General features: G+C 49.7%; 1 protein-coding gene across 3 annotated transcripts in view; it reads left to right on the top strand.

Annotated features, from left to right (window-relative positions):
• Positions 1 to 3,866: 3,866 nt before the first annotated feature.
• The window catches only part of RPH3A (rabphilin 3A), a 98,714-nt gene continuing 86,932 nt past the window's right edge, over positions 3,867 to 15,648 (top strand). Inside the window, exons 1-2 of one of the 3 annotated variants that reach the window (XM_044244236.1) lie at positions 3,867 to 3,972; positions 4,513 to 4,634. The gene's annotated coding sequence lies outside the window, so the exon portion shown is untranslated. Of the gene's footprint in view, positions 3,973 to 4,108; positions 4,357 to 4,437; positions 4,635 to 15,648 lie in introns of those variants that run through there. The other 2 variants (XM_044244234.1, XM_044244235.1) reach the window with 2 other exon arrangements.

Here is a 15,648-nt window from a genome sequence, read left to right as displayed (position 1 = left end):
CAGCTAGAGCTTTGAGCTTGAGTCCTTTCTGTTGTAGGGCCTCTGTCTGTGTGCGCATGCCTGCAGAGGCACATCTGTGTGTGTGTACACACACACACACACACTGTGGTTTAGAACAACTGTGATATGGTGGAAGTACCCGGTCCTCTGGCCCAGAGGGAGCTCAGTTAAGATTGCTAAGGAGGATTTGCTCTGGGCTTCTCGTTATGGGTTCACCGGCAAACGTGCCTTATTGGTTTCCCGTGGCTACTACAACACTGTACAGCAACAGGAGTGGCTTAACACAACACAGATTTATTATCTTATAGCTCTGGAGGTCCTAAAATCAAAGTGTTGGCCAGGCAATGCTCCTTTTGGAGGCTCTAGGGGAAGATCTGTTTCTTTGGCTTTCCCAGCTTGGAGAGGCTGCCCTCATTCCTTGGCTAGTAGCCCCTTCCATCATTGTCAGGGCCAGCCCCGTGCTGTCTTCATCTCTCTGTCTCTCAGTCCTACACTCTGACCACACCACCTCCCTCACCCTCCTCCTCCCTTCTCCCCTTGGGAAGATTCTTGTGATTACATTGTGCCCACCCAGATAACCCAGGATAATCTCTCCAATCTCAGGATCCTTAACTTCATCGTGTCTATAATGTCTTGTTTGCCATACAAGGCAACAGAGTACCCATCTCTGAAGATTAGGACATGGACAGCTTTGGGGGCCATTATTCTGCCCCATTTGCCAAGTGAAATGAGAGCATTCTTTCTGCACTACCTCTGTACCCATCTCCCTGAGAGACAGCAGGGAGATGGGGCCTGAAACTGTTTAGATTCACCCCCTGAGCTTCCCCCTCTTTGTAGCTGTGTTCCTCGGGCAAGTCACCTGACCTCTCTGTGCCTAACTAATGTCCTCATCTTTAAGATGGGTAAAGCTTCATTGTGCTAAGTTAAGTCGAGAATATCATTGGAGTGATAAAGGACATCATTGGGCAAATGATAAACACCAAAAATAAATGGGAGTGACAGTTATAATTAGGGATGCCAGTAGCATAATAGTTACAGACTTAGAAGGCCTCGGTTCAAATCCTAGTTCCGCCACTTATGAATGAAATGGCCTTGGGCTAGTATGCTTTAGGCATTTAAGTCTCAGTGTTCTCATTTGTAAAATGGCAATAAAACTATTTCCATCTGAACACATAGGATTGTTGTGAGGATGAAATAATAGTGTGCACATGAGTTGCCCAGAACATAGTGGATGGCTTTTGTGGTTGTAGTTATAACCATCACCAGCATTGCCCATCCTCCCTAGGGGTGATGGAGAGACTTAGAGGGCTGCCTCTGGCTTCAACAGAGTAAGGACAGGATGGGGCAGCTTGCTGAATCTGGGGCCCTGAGAAATCCCACAGCCTTGCTCCATTCTTGAGAGGATCAGAGCCTGGCTGGGCTGAGGCTTGAGGTGTCTGGTTTGGGGGTATCTCCCTGGTGTTGGAGCTTACAGCAGCAGCCAGTGCTTTGAACTAAGAGCTCTCCAGGAGCTCACAGGACAGAACCAGGGTTTAGAGATGGTGACGAGGGCAGTGCAGATAGTGTGGCAAAATCCCCGGGAAGGTGGGGCTAATTCCTAGATGACGTGGTCATAGGGGATGGTGTAGAGCTGTGGTTTCAACCATATTATTGTTTTTAGAGTTTGCAAAGTCCTGTTTCAATGAAGGCTTGGGCAGATGTCCAGTATGCAAAAGACTTAGAAGCACAGCTGCTCTGGTTAAAATCAGGATGTGTGTGTGGGGCAACTCAGGCCTCCTTTTCATTCTACCAGGGGCCTCTAGGGGGCCCAGTTTGAGGAAGAAGACTAACAGGGTGGCAAAAACACAGGCCTTGGAATCAGACAGATCTGGGATTGCATCCCTGCTGTGAACTTTGGGGTGTCATTTCACATGCTCGAGCCTCAGTCTTCTCATCTGAAAACGGGACAACAAATAACATGCACCTCATGCACTTGTGTAAACCAAAGATAGTGTCAAGTGCCTTGCATAGTGCACAGTAGGTGTCTAGGCATTTAGCAGTTGGTAGCTATTTTGATTTCCTAAGGGAGACCTGAATTAGAGACGCCCTTCCAGAACATGTGTCTAATCCTAGAAGCTGTGAAGTGGGGTAGATTTTTCTTGGGACTAGGAGCCAAAAGACTTGGGAAATATTGGGTCCTGATTCTACAATCAGTATCCTGTGTGACTTTAATTTCTCTCTTCTTGAATCACTCTTTAGATGTTTGTTGAGGGCCTACTATGTGTCAGGCACTGTCCTAGGAGCTGGAACATAGGCTCTGGCACCTAAAAGGCCTAAGTTCCAGACTCAACTCTGCCACCTCCTAGCTCTTTGGGTATGAGCAAGTCACTGCCCTTCTCTGGTCCTCACTTTCTGCATGTGTATAGTGAGGGGATTGAACTTCTGTTGTAGGGTCTTCCCAGAAACAATTCAAAGAGATCTGCCAAAAAAAAAATTATAGGACATATTTGAACTTGACTCTCGGAGTCATTCTGAAGCATGGGCTTCGGAATCATACAACCCTGGGTTTGAATTCTGTGTCTGCTACTTGCTGTGTAACCTTATGCAAGGCACTTAATTTCTTGAGGCTCAGTGTCCTCATCTGTAAAATGGAAGTAATAATAGTCTTGTCAAAGGGTCATGGCAAAGACTGAAGGAGCTGATACATGTAAAGTTTGTAGGAGAATGGCTGGTGCATAGTCAGTTCCCAAGAAATGATAGCTGCCATCACCACTGTTACCACCATAATTGTCGCCATCATCACCATCATCGTGATCACGATGATCGTGAACATCTATAAAGTGAACCTCTAAGTGATTGCTAAGATGCTAACATTTGAAGTCCTCCTTTCAAGGGAGAATTAAGTGACGAATGTAGGAGCTCACCCTGGGCCATGTGAGTGGGACACTTTAGAAAAGCATCCCCAGTAGAGAGAGTTCTCCTTCACTTTTCAGATCTTGGTCTGCTTAAAATTTCCTTTCCTTTTCCCATAGTAAGCAAGAAAAGGACCCTTGAGATCTGGAACACTGTGGGATGTCAATGGGAGTCAATTTCTCTTTGTATATTTCTCCTTTCAGTGGTTTTATTTCCTTGTTCATACAGTGATTTCACTTCAGATCTTTTGGGGATGGGTCTTTGGCCAAGGCTCAGTTGTCTGATTTAGACCTCCTATAATCTCCCAACTTCATCCCTCTTACACCACATGCTGAAAGGTGAGGCTTGGTGCATGCCATCCTGGGTTGGCTGTCAATTACTTTCTCCCTCTGTCAAAACATTTGAATTGTAGGAGGCTGTGGTATCCTAGCGGCCCACAGCTTTGGTGTTCTTATTGTTGCTTTTTATGTTCAGGAAAATTGGATAGTCATATCCTCATTTTACAGTTGGGACTCGGAGACATTAAGTGACTTTTCCAAGGTTGTATGGGGGCCAGAACCGGTTCCCAGAAATCTGTCACATGCTTATTCAAATAAGCCCCTTAGAATTTTTCATTTGTTAAGCCTTTCATGCTCTGAATTCTGAGGCACTCAAGACACAAGTCAGAAATCTGAAGCGATATGGGTGAGGCCAAGTCAGCGGGGCTGAGTTTTGGGGGTAAAAGCCATTTGGAAGCTCCCACACTGGGGTCAGACTTTTCCCAGCAGAGAGGAACCGTGAATGAAGGTCTGGGGGCGTGTGTGGGAAAGGGGCTGTGAACTTACAGCTCCTGGCTCTGTGAGCGACAATATTAGAACAAGTATGTGGTAGGTAGACTGTCACTGACTTCACTGTATGATGTCGAGAAGTCCCGTCCTCCCACTACTCCCCCTTCTCTGCTCCAACCATCCAATAACTTAACTTCGCTGCCTCAAGGTTCGCTTCCCGCCCATCCCTCTGCCGCCGCCGCCGCAGTTTAGCGCTGTCCGCGGTGCTGATCGCCAATCTCCTGATTGCCGTTTCGACCAGCGGGGATCTCTGGTGCGCCCAACCTCTCCTCCTGGCCCCCCACCTGTCTTTCTCCAGGCACCCCGCACATAAATCACGGGTGGGAGGCCGGCTTGGTTCCCCCTGCACGGGGAAGCAGCTGCCCCCTCCCTTGCTCAAACGGGGTTTTGCAGCAGTGGTGGCAGCTGCCACTGATTCGGGCACTGGGGAAGCAATTGATTCGTCTACTGCCAGCAGCCCGGTGTTGCCTACGCGGACGCAGACAGACGACAGAGAGAAAGAGAAAGAAAAAGGAAGAGGGGGTGGGGGGAGAGGGCTCCGAACGAAAACCATCATCCTTGTGGAGGGCAGTCTGAGGGAGCCACTGCCTTTGCCTTGTCCACTGACTGGTCTGAGTTTTCTCTTCTTCTGGCAGTGGTATTTCTTTTCATCTTGGTTCTGCATGATTTAGGGGTAGTTGCTGTGTGTGTGTGTGCGCGTGAGCGTGCACGAGTGAGCGTGCGTGTGTGCATGCTGGCGCTTCGATTTTATTTTGGGAAGAGTAGGGGAACCAAATGAACAATTTTCTTTCAGGCACCTCCAGTGAGCTTTCAAACCAAGTCATCGGGAGTTAGTATCTTCCCACCCCGGCAGGGAAGGGAAGAGTTGGCAAGAATTTGGCTCACCCATTCCCTCTGCAATCCTCTGGTGTGGAGGTAAGTGCTATTCTTCTTAATTGTGTAAATGGGCTAGGGGTATTGGGATCCCAGTTGGGATGAGGTTTGTACATGAGCTAGTGGGATAGAGGGAAGGTGGGGGGTTGGGGGGAGGAGTGTTGAGGAATGACCACATTTATTTGCCCACATTCCGCAGTGTTTGATCGCCTAAGCAGCACCCCAAAGCTAAATGAGATTTCGGCTCAGTGCCCAGGGAGGGGGTAAAATATGCTCCTGTTTTAGGCAATGCGATCAAAATTGTGGCTTCTGCCCAATTTACCCTCTCCCTTGCAGCAGAAGCTGTTGAAAGTAGCCAGCAGTTCTCTGAGTGGATTAACCCTTCGTGGGCTGGCCAGCCTGCATGGAGGGTCTCTGGATGCTCTGTTCTGTGGGTGGGCACCTTGGCCCTGGATGGGAGAGGGTCGCCTGAGGCTGAAAGGTTAACCCTTGCTGAGGGCCACCTAGGCACACCAGGTGAGGCTTGTGTAGGGCAGGGCTCAGACTGTACCACCTTCCAGGTACGGCTGAGTGATTCAATTGTAGCGATTTTTGCAAGCTTGGCTGTTCTAAGCTTCCTGAGATGGGAGATCTGGGAGCCATGAAAGACCACATTTTGCTTGGAATGAGTGGTCAGGCAGCCCAGAGGGGAGCAGCCAGCAGCCTGCTCAGCAGACGATGTTCTATTTTCACAGGTGGTGTAACCTGTAAGTGATTGTATGTGGGTGCATCCTGGCACCAGCCTGGGGGACTCCATCCTGAGCCTGTCTGAAAGTAGGCAAAGAGGGGAACAGGGTTTCTTCCGATCTGGGGAAGGACCCCAGTTTCTGGCTTCAGATCTGTTCCAGGACAGACCAAACCCCGCTCTAGTTTCTTTATCTGAGATCCTGATGGGATAAGCCTGAACCAACCTGTTAGTGAGTGGGAAGTCGAGGTTTCTTGTCACCGAATCCAAAAACTCACATTTAATTTGAAAACGTCTTTGCTGTTAATCTGTGACCCATCAAAAGGAGATTTCTCTTTGCTTTCTGCTTTGATTACATCTACCTTTTTGGAAATGAATGTCCTTATTTTTAGCATCTTCTCATTATCTCAGGGGCCACTTTAGTCTTCTGCATCCCCAAGGATTTCTCTGTAGGTTCTTGTTCTTGGAGGTGGGAGGAATAAAACATCAGCCCCAGAGAATGGCAAGCCTGAAATGTAAGCAGGGCCCACTCAGTCATTTTCTCCAGTCCCGGAGCCAAGCGGGGACGCCGAAATCCTGGGGCATGTGCCTGCTCAGGGAGAGCATGTGAAGTGGAGGGGTGGGCTGCTTGGTGGTTAGTGTTAAAGATGTGGTCTTCAAAATCCCACGCTTTTCTCACTGGGTGACCTTGAGGAGGAAGTTGCCTTAGTTTCCTCCCTGGAAAGCCTCAAGTAGGAATGACTGACGTGAAGAAATTTAGTTTAGTTAAGGAGCCACAAGAACTGGCTGTGGGTGAAATTTAAGATATTGAACTTTGGCATTCACTGGGGCCCTGCAGTGGGGCCTGTTGGGAGTTCCCTATTGTGTTAAGTGTTAACCATTTAATTGCTGGATTGTGGGGAGGTTTGGGGGGAACTAGGAAAGCATCAGGGGAGCCCTAGGGGCCTCAGTACAATGTCACCATCTGGTACGGGAGTATGTCAGTGTTTTAACAACTGGTTCAGCCATGCAGAGTGTGCCTGCTAGCCCAGCTGAGGGAGCTGGGACTGGGTTGTTAACATGTGGGTGCTTTGAACACATTTCCTTGCTGCCTCTTAGCCTTACTTCCTCGGGGGTGGCTGAGATCCAGAAGGCTGCCCTTCCTCCTCCCCCATCACATTTGAAATGGTGCATTGTGGTGCACCAGGGAGAGGGAAACAGAAGCTTCTGGAAAGAGGCTTGGGCTTGAATCAGGAGACCTGGGTTCCAGGCCCAGCTCTGCCTCCCCTTTCTGGGCTTCAGTTTCCATGTATGTGCAATGGGGCACATGGTCTAGGTGAGTCCAGGGCCCCTTCTGGCTGAGGTTCTGTGACTGTGTGATAGGAATGTGTATGCAGACGTGCTTCTAGGAAAGGGGTATACTGTGTTTGGAAATTTATCATGAGTGCCGAGGAGGCCTGTTTGGGGTGATTCAGGATTGGGGGTCTCTTGTGAGAACTTTGCTAGGTTCCTAGAACTTTGTGCTTAGCTGCAAAGGGGTCTGCTTTATTTGTGGCCTCAGATATGTAGACATACAGATATTGTAGCATTTGAAGGCTCTGTAGAGACTTACCCCAGGGCTGGCAGCAAGGACCCCTTTGAGAAACCCCACTCTGAAAAGATGCTTATTCATACAAACACACAACACCCAGGGACTCGTGGACCCTCCCTAATGCTCATCTGAGGACCTCAAGTTCAGAACCTCTGATCTAGTCTGACCCCTTCAGGGGGGCCCAGAGAGGAAAAGCAGCTTGTCTAAGACCACACAGTAAATCACAGCCGAGCAACCTACCCATCTGTTGTCATGAAGACAAGGCATCATCCCTTTCCTCCTGGCTTGGGCAGTCCCCACCCTCCGAAGCCAGCTGGATGGAGGACATTCTGCGGTGTCTCCTCTAGCCTGCGCTGGGGATTGGGAAGCATAGCTATGGAGATAAATGTGGGCATTTCCTTTCTCACTGGTGGGAGAGACGCAGCAGCCAGGGCTCGGCAAGTCTAAAAGGTGGCCTGGGAAGACTTTTCCCCAGCTGGCTGTCCCTCTCCCCCTTTCCTACAGCTCATATGCATCCTGGCCACCTGCCCAAGGCTGTGAGTTCTTGTCAGTGTGGCTGCTCGGGGCATTTATTTGTAGGCTGTGGTATTTATTCTTTATTTATTGCACCCCATGTGGGTCACAGAGAGTTTGTAACTTTCTTCTAAAAACCACCATGACATTCGGTCCTGTCTTCTGCTTCCTATCCCCTTTGAAAGGCTATCCCCTTTGAGCTGGTTGAAAGGCAGATGAATCAGGATTGATGTGAATACCATGAGAAGCAAACAGTGTGGTAGATTCCTGTTCAACACTGAGGCGGTAACCTTGGAGAGAAAGAAATCCGGGACCCAGTCGTGGTAGGCTGGAGCCAATAAGCCTGAATCATTCAGCTACCACCCAGGATGGAGATCCCTTTGTGCTGGGACTATGAAGGTGCTACCACAGAAATGGGCCCCTCTCCTTCCTATTCCCCACCCCCATCTGCCTCCTTAACTAGCCATCTGAGGGGCTGCAGTGTGGACCTCTGGGAGAAGCCAGACCGGAGTTCAAGTCTGACTCCAGCGCTTCCTTGCTGTGTGACTTCAGGGAAGACTCTTAACCTCTCTGAGCCTTAATTTCCTCGGTTAAGTATAATAAGATAGTACGGCATGGAAACAGATCTTGGGTTTAGATCCTTCCAGTTGGGTCACTTCACTTCTCTGAGGCTTAATTTTTTTTCCCTTTGTAAAGTGAAGTACTAAAGGAATTAGGAAAATTTTGAGTTAATGCTTGCAAAATACTTAGTACTGAGCCTGGGAGGAGTAAGTAAGCAACATATGTTAGCCATGGGGATGATGGGTAATGGTGAAGTCACCCCGGACTGAAACAAGATTGGGAGAGGTAGAGGAAGGTGAATCCTGCGGGCCAACTGTGCAGCTTTGGGGCCCAGGAGAGAGAAGACAGGGCTTGGAGACGGGAGACTTCTGTTCCCACTTATTGCCTTTGTGGTGTTTGTGCAGTTGCTGGTGGTCGCCGGGACCTCAGTTTCTTCATCTGTGAAATGGGTATCATGGCCTCCTTTCCTCAAAGCCCGTGAAGCCCCTTGGAAGCTTCAAATAAGGCCCTCATTTGTGCTGTGGTCAGGCCCTGGAGGAAGCGGTCTGGGAGGAGAAGCCCTACTCACTCCTCTGTCTTTTGTTCCTCTAAATCCTTGGGAGGTTTTTGCTGAATCATTCCAACTCACCAGCTTAGAGCCCATGAGTTTCTCCTAGGAGACCTGAGCTTTCCCTTGCTTCCCAGCCATGGTGCTTTCCCTGCCGTGGGGCTACTGCCCAGGGCACCAGAAGTGCCATAGGCAAGATTCTACGGCCAAAGCTGTGCATCTCAATTTCTAAAGTCAAGGTTAGCACACAGCAGTTGTTCAGTGGCGACCTGCATGGACACACAGGAATAAATGAATGAAACCTCAGTGGGTTGACTAGTGGACAGGTCAATTTGAGGAGGCACCTTTGACCTATGGTCCAGTCCAAGGTCTGCATACAGTAGACACTTAGTGTTTATTGGTTATGATGAGTCATTGGTGCCGAGTTTAGAAGGACTTGGCTTTTATTTCGGGTCTGTTACAGGCAAGGCTCAGCCTTTCTTGCCTCCTGCCAGAGCATCTTTGACACTTACTCATGTACCACGCATTTATTGAGCACTTATGGTATGCCTGGCACTAGGCATGGTGGGTATTGGGAATAAAATGGTGACCAAGGCACCATCTCTTTTGGGACTTAGATTAAGTTAGGGGCTGCCTACAACATGTAAGCTTTTGGGGGGTGGTACAGAGAGAGGGCTTCCTTAGTCACCCTTTTGGGGGTGTTTTCATTCAGCTCAATGACATCTGAAAGTCCATTATTAAGGCTTTGTTCTCTGTCTTAAGCCCTTGCTCTTGGACAAAGAGCAAATGCTTGGGATAGGATAACACATCTGGCCTTATTAGTCATTTACACTTTACTGAGGAGGAGTTGGAAAATCCCTTTCAAGAAGTGAGGGGAGGGCTTTTTAGGAGTGGGGGGTGGAGTCTACGCACACTGAACTAGCAGGTAAAAGAAGGGGCAAAAGGCAGGAAAGGCAAATGTTGCTGGAATCGCCTTCTGTTGGAGGCAGAAAGCGCTTGATGTCTGAGATCAGAGTCCGAGGCAGATTCTCGGGGTGTGCCTAGACCCCCTCCATCAGATACTCTGAGTGCGGGGCCTTAAGACCTGTGTTTCCACAAGCCTCCACTGCTATAGGTAAAGGAATGTTATAGGTAACATCCACTGCTATAGGTAAAGGAAAAAAATGTGCAACACTTTTACAGGTGTTAGTTATAACGTTCTAGCTGTGCTGCAAGCCTCAGGCTTTCTCCCAAGGTTTGCTCCCCCACTACTCACCATTTCCCAAGGGGCTGAGCAAGGTAAGATTCAGGCCTTTTGCCTCCCCAGCGCCCACCCCTTACTTTCTGCCCTCGAATCCCTGTTTTCTCACAAGAAGCACAAGCTTGATCTAGCAGTGGTGACCCCATTCCTTGCTAACTTCTGAGCACCCCACTTTGGGGGGAGCCGTGGGTAGGAGGTTTCTTTCTCAGGCAGAACGTAGGGACTTAGGTTATCAGATGGCTCGGGGGCAAGGAAGCAGGTATCAGCCAGCTCTCTAGCCTGGCTGGGCCTTCGGGGTTTGAGAGAACTCAGGTGGTTCTTACCCCAACTTGCTTTCCACGTGGGCTGTGGCTGCACCAAGGAACCATGCGGCTGAATGCAAAGCCACCGGGGTTTCCTCGAAGTAATTGTCTTGCTGTCATTCGTTTTAACGACATAACGCTTGCTTAAATCTCATTGTAACAGAGCAGTGTCAGACTCTGGTTTAGTAATCCAGTTAGTGAGTAAGGTAATGGGCCTCAGGAAGCTGGGTTTTTTGCCCACCCTTCTGCCATTAATCAACAAGAGGAAGCTGACAGCATCATAATGATGTGTGGTTTGTGAAGGTTTATTTAGAGAGCCGAGGGGGGAAGTCCCCTCATCTCTCAATATAGCCTGAGTGAGTTCATTCAGTTGCCTTTTTCTTCCCTTTTTCCTCCTTTCTTCCCATTTTTTCCTCTTTAATGCACCTACACAATGACAAGCAGCGACTTGTGAATGGAAACAGCTCTCAGTAGAGAACAGATTATGTAAGCGGGTTCTGGTGCCAGCTGTTGATGGAGGGGCAGCGTTCCGGGGCTGCTGAGCAGAGAAATCATTTCTCGAAGTTTATCGGGAGGCCTTCCACATGAGATGCTGCCAAAAAAGCATCTGCGAGGTCCATTTTGGCCCTCAGCCTGCCGCTTATCCCTGTCCCCCTTTACCTGTCAGCGTTTTCCTTTGTCACGCTAGTGCCACTGTGTCCCCAAGTCTCTCTTTCTAGGTCTCTCTCCCCTTTTCACTGCCCCTGTCCCCTTGCCCAACTACCGCACCCTTCTAAAGTCCTCTGTCCCATCTCTCTTGTGTCCCTGCCTGTCCCGGTGCCTCCTTTCTTCTCCTCTTGCTCTCTCCTTATTCCTGCCCTGCCCCATCCCATCTTTCTCTCATCTGCGCAGATATACTGAATGGCTTGTGAAGGGAAAGAAAGTATTCGTGAGCCCCTGAGTAGGGTGACCAGCTGTCCCAGCTGTCCCACATGGGACTCTTGGCATGCCAGGCTCTCTGTGTGTTCAAACTAGAAAAGGTGTGGGCAAATCAGGACGAGTCGGTCGTCTTACCTCTATGTCAAATGCTTGGAATATTGAGGAGCTCCGCAAAGATCAGAGATGTGGCTTTCTGGGGGAGTTGCCTGCTTTCCTACTCGGGAGGGGGGGAGGGGAGGGACGCAGTGGTCTCTGGAGCCCTAGCCAGCCTTGGCATTCTCTGCATGATGCTGGGAAGGTAAAGACCACCTGGATCTACAGGGGCCAGTGGTCAGTCAAGGGCAACCTGATGCCCTCCTCACTCCCTGCCCCCTCCACTGGCAAGATTGACCACCCTACTGGTCATTTGCTCATTTGTCACAAGAGGGGACCCAGTGAGAGATGGTAGATGGTTCTATGCCAGACGTTCTCACACGTGAACCTGTGTCAGAATCCCTGGAAGGATGGTTAAGGCAGAGTTTCTGATTCTAGTGGGACTAGGTTGGGGCTCAGAAACTTGAGTGTCTGACACATCATTCGCAGTGATGTGGTTGCTGCCCCTCCAGGAGCCTCACTTCCAAGAACCGCTGCTTTTGACCAATTTATTCCCAAATATTTATTGTTCACTACCACGTGCCGGGCACTGCTGTAGGCCCTGGGGATTCTCTATCCTTCCTAGAGCTGACAGTCTAGTGGGGGACAAAGGCACTAATCAAGGAAACACATCCACAAGGTGATTTCAGGAAACAATATGACACGATAGAGGAAGACAAGGGATAGGTCAGGGAGAGAGAGCTAATTTGGTTATAAAAAGTGTGGCCAGGAGAAAACTTGCAGAGATGACAATGTTTGGATTGAAAGCGGAGTTTCCAGAAAGAGCCAGAACAATCCAGGCTGGGGGAACAGAAATGCAGAGGCAGAGACAGCGATGGTGTCTTGAAGGAACAGCAAGAAGACCAGTGTAAGAGGTGGCAGGGGAGAGTGAGGGGGGCAAGGTGGGCCAGGGCTGGGATGGGGGTGGGGGCTGGGCCACGCAGGACTCCAGTGTAGGCAAGGAGTCTGGATTTTACCTTATTTTGGGGGACGGTTCTCATCAGGAGAGCAACGTGATCTAATTCCCAGTCTTGGTCCTCATCACTTTGGTCTGTTAGTGGACAAAAGACTGCAGGAGGCTGGGGTGGTCCAGGAGACCCGACACGGGGACCAGGGATGAGGCCATGGACCCGGGAAGAAGGTGGTCAGATTTGGGGGTATTCTGCAGGATCACAGACAGGTCTTACGGAGGGATCAGATGTGGGGGTGCAAGAGGAACCAGGTTCCACTCCCGGGGAGACAGGACCTGTTCTTGGCATCGGTGCAGCCGTTGTGATTCTGGAGATCACAAGAGGGGCCTTGGCTGCAACCAGGGGCCTGTGGCTTAAGCAGCAAGAGGAACAGCTTGTGCCAAGTGAAGGGGTGCCTTTCAAGGAGATTGCCAGTGCTCCTTCCATGCTAAAATGCACCCTCCCTCTCTCCCCGGAGGAAACGGCAGCAGCTCAGGGATTTTTCCCTCATGAGCAGGGGCTGGAATAGGCTGCCAGTGCTAAGCAACCTACTGGAGGGGGTCCTGCTGCTGCCATGTCAGGCGGGGACGTGGCCAAGTATCTCTCCCAGAGGTCTGCAGATGGGGGGCTCATGGGAAGGGCTGCTAGGCAGGAGGGAAGATGCAAGCTCCTGGCGTTTGCAGTGTTCCCTCTGATCCTTACAGACCTTCGTGCTGGTCATCAGAGCTGACCAGCTCCAGGCAGAGGGGGTCATCAGCATTGGCACATCCCAGAAGCCCAAAGTAAGATGACCCAGCCCGAGAGGGGCCATGCAAGGCTCGGACCCAGCACTCACCTCCCGTGCCTCTCACAAAGGGACTGGCCGCCGTTTCTGTAGATTTGTTTCTTCTTGTTGTTTCTTCCCCCCTTGGGAGGGTTTATCTGGCTGGGACAGGCCTACATGTTCTCTGTCTTATCTGCAGAGGGGTCTGGGCGTGCGTCTTCTGAACAGCGCGTGCCTCTTTGGAGAGCAGTCCCCGGGGAGAAATGAATAGTGCTCCCATGCTGGTGCCCAGGAGGGGGCTTTGCTTCTGATTACAGTGTGGGGAGAGCTGGCCTCCTTTGGAGCCTCTCAGGTTTCCACCCAGAACTCACCTGCTTTGTAGATGAGCATGGAATTCGTCTTCTGGCCCGGGCGCAGACAGTGGAGTTCTTTTTCTCATTTCTTAGGACAAGACCACCGTTGATCCCTAAAGGTTTCTAAGTTTTTTTGTTATTTATTTTCCTTATCCTCGTAGGCCATTCCCCTCCCCTCACAGGTGGCCCTCCTATCCCATTTAGTGGACATCTCTTCTGTTTGTATACGTACCTTCAAAATAGGGACTTTTAACTTATGTAAGTTGCTCACTTTTTTTTTTCCCACTTAGCACCTCTTTTTAAGATCCTTCCACATTACAAAATGTGCATCTAATCATTTGCTCCTAATTGTTGATACATTCCCAGCCATAAATATCCCCACATGTCCCCCGTTCTCTTAGCTTACATTAGTTTCCTTCCGGTTACCTGGAATATATCCGGGACTTTCCTGCATGAACCAGAGGGGACTCAGGACACAGAGACTTAATCTCTATTTAATAGAGATTCAGTAGTCACTGGGGAGGTGTGGCGAGACCCTTCATGGTTTAGGTTTGGATTGTTTGCTCAGAAAACACAGAGTGCTCATCAATCGTGATGCCCCATGGGTACAGAGAGGGAGGCAGTGGTCACGTCAGTAGGGTTTGGAGCCCAGCAGATGTGGGTTTGAAACAGACTGTGATTCCCACCAGCTGTGTGACCTTTGGCCAAGTGGCCTTTGTCCTTCTCAGCCTCAGTTTCTTCTTCTGTAGAATGGGGGGAATGGTAGTACTCATTCGATAAGTTTGTTGAAAGTGAATTAAGAGGCTGCATGTCATCACTTTGTGAAATAAAACTTCTTTATTTGGCCCCCTGTGAGGGGGGTTGGATAAGTAGTTGTCTGTATCTCCTCCATGTTCTGCTGGATCTACTGTGTGTGTGCGTGTGTGTGTGTGTGTGTGTGTGTGTGTGTGTGTGTTGGGAGCAGTTATAGTTCTTTCCCTGTCTATGTGGAGAGCCCCTGGTCCCATCCAGAGTCAGCCACATGAGCCACCTCTGTGTGGTCCCCAGGACCAGGGTTTCGACTCTGACACTGATGTGGCCTCTGGAGAAGGACTGGTGGTAGCAGAAAGGCTCGTTTTGGTTCTGAACACACTCAGAAGGTAAAACACCACAGCAGCTGGTAGGGGGAGTCTTCAAGTGGCCAGAGAGGCCCCCCCAAGAATACCCCCCACCAAGGCCCTGGGACTGAACAGACTCCAGCTCTGGAAAATTCTCCCTCTGGTTGTCATGGCAGTGGGTGTAGGATGGGAGCCTTTATTCCCACGGGGCACCACAGGGCTGAGATTTTAGGTTGACACAAACTGTGGGGTGACCTCAGGTCTCTACTGCAGGGTGGTCTCCAATGCCCTGGGGTGGGGCAGGGGGGCTCCCCACCTGTTTATAGCATTTCATCATCATCTTGCTGAAAAGACCCATGAGCTGCACTTGGATACAGGAAGCAAATGAATTGGACCCTGTCCACCAAGTCACAGAGCACTGACAATGGGCTCGACCTTGGGCTTTGCACTCACCTAAGTGGTCTCTAACCCTCTCAGGGCTTGTGAAGGAGGCACTGTTCTCATGCCCATTTTGCAGACCAGAACTCTGAGGCTATAGAGGACAGAGAGGTCTCAGTTGCCCAAATTCACACTGCCGGTCAAGGGGAGATTCAGGGATCCCAATCCAAATCTTTTGGACACCAAAGTCAAAGATAGAACTCTCATAGTGAGAAAACTCACCTCCCGCAGATGCTTTTGGTTGGAGAACAGGAAAAGGAAGACACACCATTTGGAGTTGCCTGCTGGTTTGAAAGTTGAGAAAGAATTTACTTGAACTATCTTGTTACGCAAAATAAAGCAAATTTGAGAGGGAATGAGAGGCACTCGACATTGTGAGAAACATCTTGGACAGAAGGTGCTTTCTGAGGAGTATTTGTTTGGGAAGAGCCTTACCTTCTATTTGGTCACTTAGAACCAGGCATTGCACTCAGAGCTGGAATAAAATAGAAAATGATTTCGATTTGGACCTTTCTCTCGAGGAGGTAGACATAAATCAGTAATCATGCATGTGGATATCATATTCATATATATATATATGTAAAACCCGAGGGTTCAGGAAAGGTCTATGAGAGAGCATTGCCAGGAAATCTGGAAGGGCTTCCCTGAGGAAGTGACATTGGACCTGAGAGCTGAAGGATGGATAGGAGTTAACTGAGTAAAGCAAAGAGAACAGTTATAGCAGTGGGAACAGCATGTGGAAAGGCCCTGAGGTGGCATTCAAGGCTCTGAACGAAAGCCAGCATGATGGGAGCACAAGGCTGGGGGGAGCCCAGTGTGAGATGAGGTTGGTGGTACCTGCAGGACCGTGGTATGACAGCTTGCCTTTCTTCTGAGAGCAGTTCTGAGAGAAACTCTGTTTTTATAAGCAGATGACCTGATCTGATCTGTTTTGTAAAGGGCTCCTTA

This window comes from Neovison vison, chromosome 3 (assembly GCF_020171115.1).
Source record: "Neovison vison isolate M4711 chromosome 3, ASM_NN_V1, whole genome shotgun sequence".
Lineage (NCBI taxonomy): Eukaryota > Metazoa > Chordata > Mammalia > Carnivora > Mustelidae > Neogale > Neogale vison.
This window is presented reverse-complemented; position numbering and strand designations above follow the sequence as displayed.